Source organism: Corylus avellana, chromosome ca2 (assembly GCF_901000735.1).
Source record: "Corylus avellana chromosome ca2, CavTom2PMs-1.0".
NCBI classification, from domain to species: domain Eukaryota; kingdom Viridiplantae; phylum Streptophyta; class Magnoliopsida; order Fagales; family Betulaceae; genus Corylus; species Corylus avellana.
This window is the reverse complement of record NC_081542.1, coordinates 13,244,975-13,249,225: the sequence shown is the minus strand read 5'-3', so window position 1 is coordinate 13,249,225 and position 4,251 is coordinate 13,244,975. Positions and strand designations below refer to the sequence as shown.

Sequence of the window (4,251 nt, the reverse complement as noted above, 5' to 3'; positions counted from 1 at the left end):
AATGCATTCCATATTTCCTTACATTCCTTATCCAGAAATGTAACCTCTATTATATCTTTCCTAATCATTCCAGTTCCTTCCTGACAAAAGCTCCTCCAAACCCACAATGCCCAACCGAGAAAAAGATTCCAAATGATAACATCATATAAGCATAATTGCATATGGCATTAAAACCATGCAAGAACAATAATAGTATAGAACTCAGACTGCATAAAGCAGCTTACCTATTTTTGATGCATTATATTGAACGAGAAGGAAAGCTATCAAATCAACTAGAGAGATCAGACTCCAGTTGATTACAGCAGCTGCAACAAAAAGGAGGGGAAAACACGTCAAATCAATACAATACTTCAGGTGAAGCAACCACACATGTGTTCTATTCACTGAAATTATGACAAAAGCAACTCGCCGACGAAGCTAAGAAAGAAATTTACATATTTATACAAATGTGTGTCTGTACGTGCAACCTTTCTGTCTACAGGACAGCACCTTAAAGAAGGAAATATTGCTCTTCACTCTAAGACTATGAGACGACAATTCAAACTAGTTCCATACATAAATTTCAAAAATGGTAAGAGAGAATGGCAACTTTTATTTAATACAAATATGGTACAGATATAATTCATTTAAACTGCCATGGAAAAAATCAAAAGAGGATCATTCAAACTGCTGTAGAAAACACAACATGTTAGAATATAATTGAAATGATTAAGTCTACAATTTCCTATTAGCTTAAGCTTTTGAGATAATTTAATATCAGAGCCAGAGTCTTATGTTTGAACCTTATTTCCATCATTCACCCCATTCAACTAAAAATTCCAAATGTTGGACCTCACTTGTTAAAGGGGAGTTTGAACTCATGTGAGGGGGAGTGTTAGAATATAATTTAAATGATTAAGTCTACCAATTTCCTATTAGCTAAAACTTTTGAGAAAAGGGGTAACTTCCTACAACAAATAAGTACCGAAGCTTGCAATTTAATTACTATATATTTTGGTTGTAATGCAATTGTATCATCTAGCTCAATTCAAGAACAAAGTAGTAATAGGACCATCCAGCTCACTCGCTCCAAATGATCTTCCTATCACAATTAAGCAGCTAAAAAACCAACAGTAATAATCGTAATAAAACTAAAAACCAAATAATACTCATATTAACAAAAATATTAATACAACAACAATACGAATAAACAAAAGTAAATAAAAAACCACAAGAACGATTGCAATTGCAAAGCATACCTGTTAGGAGCAGCAGAGGCAATACAAACCCACCAAGAAAGTTCGCCATACGAGCCTCTTTCTGCCAATACGATCACTTCAATGCCATCACCTTTTCATCGAATTTGACAAATCCGTCGATGGGTTTTCAATTTGCACCAAAAAGTCGAAAACCCATGTCCGGAAAACCCCAAATTTGCCCAGAAATTACCAATTAGAAACCACAGATGTCGGTTCACTTCTTCTCTGTTTCAGGAACGCCATCAATCAATGAAAATGAACAGAATTTAGTTGACAGGTTTATCTAAAATTACGGTAAAAAAAAAAATCAATAATTGTATCAAACGGGCGTCAAATACTTAATCTAATTAAACAAATCAATGTCTGTAACTACTAGTCCAAACTGAAAGTCACACATTGGATAATATGATATCGAGCTAGGCGGGTTAAATAGACGGGCAAAAATAGAGTTTAGACTTTGGGAAAAATAAGGTTACAAGTTACAACGTTTGAGCCAATGGGAACACTAAAAAACTTTCACATTTGAGACGTTGCGCAACATAAATGGAGAAGAATTGCACTTTCGGCTGGAGGGTATGATGGTCAATAACAAATAATATAGTATCTTCTAGGAAAAAATATAAAAAAGCGACGGTTTAGAATATAACCTCCAATGTTTAAAAAGTATTAAAGTAACTTCCAAACTACCAAAATGTATTAATAATGCCACTTTTTTTTTGTTTTTTTATATTCGTATAATTCTCCTATTCTTTTAACAAATAAAATAATAGAATAATTGTAAAAAAAAAAACAATTTTTTTTAAAATACAAAAAAAACCAATGGATGAATAAATACAAAAAAAAAAAAAATGTTTTTTTGGGATAAATAAATAATTTATGCCAACTACAGGGACTAATTTAGGCAACTACAGTGACTATTCATGTTGTATTAAAGTAAAATCAAATGTACAGTTCTTGAGATATTCCAAAAAAAAAAAAAAAAAATTAGTCCATGGACTCAAATTCTGTTAAAAATTTGTTTTTATTCGCCGATTGATTTTATTTTAATACGACATGAAGCAATTTATAATTTAGGCAAACTACAGTGACTAATTATTTATTTATTCCAAACAATTTTATTTTTTATTTTTTTTGTATTTATTCGCCCATTGGTTTTTTGTATTTTTCACTATTTTTTTTTGTTTTTTTTACAATTATTTTATTATTTTATTTGTTAAAAGAATAGGGGTATTATAGGAATATAAAAAAAATGAGAGGCATTTTTGATACATTTTGGTAGTTTTAGAGGCTACTTTAATACCTTTCGAATATTATAAGGCTATATTGCAAACAACTGATAGTTTGAGGGGCTTTTTTATATTTTTACCAATCATTTATATAAGTCTAATGTGAGCCTTTAAGGAAAAAGGCCTTTTTGTTTTTCTTTTTTTTGAACAATCAATTGGTCCAATCATCCTTTTAGCTTCAGTTTTAATGAAGAATTCAAAATAAATTTCAAATTTAAATTTATATTGTTTACTTGGATCATTACAATAATAATGCTAATATTGATAATAATAATAATAATAATAATAAGCTTGATAATTGGTGGATCCAATATACACCTAATTAGGCCTCAAGCCCTAGGCCTAAAAACCTTGGGTCCTCAGCCCAATAATTATGGCCCCGTTTGCCAACAGTGCGGAACGGCACTGTAGCTAGAACAATACTGTTCTAGCTATAGTCCCATCCTTTAAAAAATAATTTTTTTTTAATTTATTTTTTTTTAAAAAAAAAAGAAAAATATTTAAAAACTTTAAATTTTTTTTTTTTTTTTTTAAAAAATACCCTAGCCCAAACGGTCTTCCGCTTTTGGGCATTAAATTATTGTTATTTTTTTTCTTCAAAAAAGAGTGAGAGAGATCGGTAATTCCAACACCTCACAAAAAAAAAACAAAAAGGGGATCTGGGGTTCATTTGGGTGGCTCTGACTGGGTGGTTTCTGGCCCCTACACTGGTGAGCATGGGGTGGCCGCAAACCACCCCAAATTCTCTTTGGGGTGGTCCCAGCCACCCTAAATGCACTTGGCCTCTTTTTTTTTTTTGGCCACCCCGATCTCTTTCGTTGAGGTGTTTTTTAAAAAAAAAAAAAAAAAATCATTTTTTGAAGGATGGTACTGTAGCTGGAACAATACCGTTCCAGCTACAGTGCCGTTCCGCATTGTTGGCAAACGGGGCTTATGATTTCAACCCAAACAATCAACCTTTTAATCCTTTTTTTTTTTTTTCAAAAAATGTTGGAGGGGGGAAACTAATTGTGGCTATTCTACATGGGTGTGACCATAGTATCACCAACCCACAGAGGACTGCTCAGGAGGGACCTAAACAGCGAAAACCGCATGCGCACCCTCAAAACCAGTCAAGTCATAGCTTAACAGTTCGCCCCACCAAGACATCAATGGAAACCAGTGTGATTTATACTAATCAAGCACGAGGATTCCTTATTGCGGAGATTCAAACCCACACCCTAGTACTTAGCTAATCACTTGAAATTTTTCTTGAGCCATTGAACCACTAACCTTTTGATCTATTCATTAGCTAAAGAGTTATCTAATTCTCTTCGCCAAAGGCTTCCTCTACTAATTTAATCATTTAAGTAATTCTCAATTTTCGAGCTTATTTCCTGTTACATCTTGCAAGCTCTCTTTATTTGAGGCTCAGGGGTGTTCAACTAGATCAACAATAATGCTGGTAGAATTTGTTTAATTACATTATTCCTTTCTTTTTATTTCTTGTCCATCAATTCATATTGCTTAGTATTCAAAAGCTTCAAGTTGATTAAAAAATAAAGGCTATAGAGAATTCTTAAGAGCACTCACAATAGATGAGCCAAATTTTTATGCAAAATGGTTTCTCAAAACTCACTTTATCTAGTTTAGCTTATAAATTTTTAAAGGCCTCCTACATCCCATTAGTTATATTTTTATCTATATCATTTAAATATTATTCTTTTACTCTTTATTGATTCTATCTT

At 32.2% G+C, this 4,251-nt stretch overlaps 1 protein-coding gene across 1 annotated transcript in view; it reads left to right on the top strand.

The window, feature by feature from the left end:
• Nucleotides 1-4,251, top strand: part of LOC132172187 (auxin-binding protein T85) — a 16,641-nt gene that overhangs the window by 7,276 nt on the left and 5,114 nt on the right. The window lies entirely within an intron of this gene.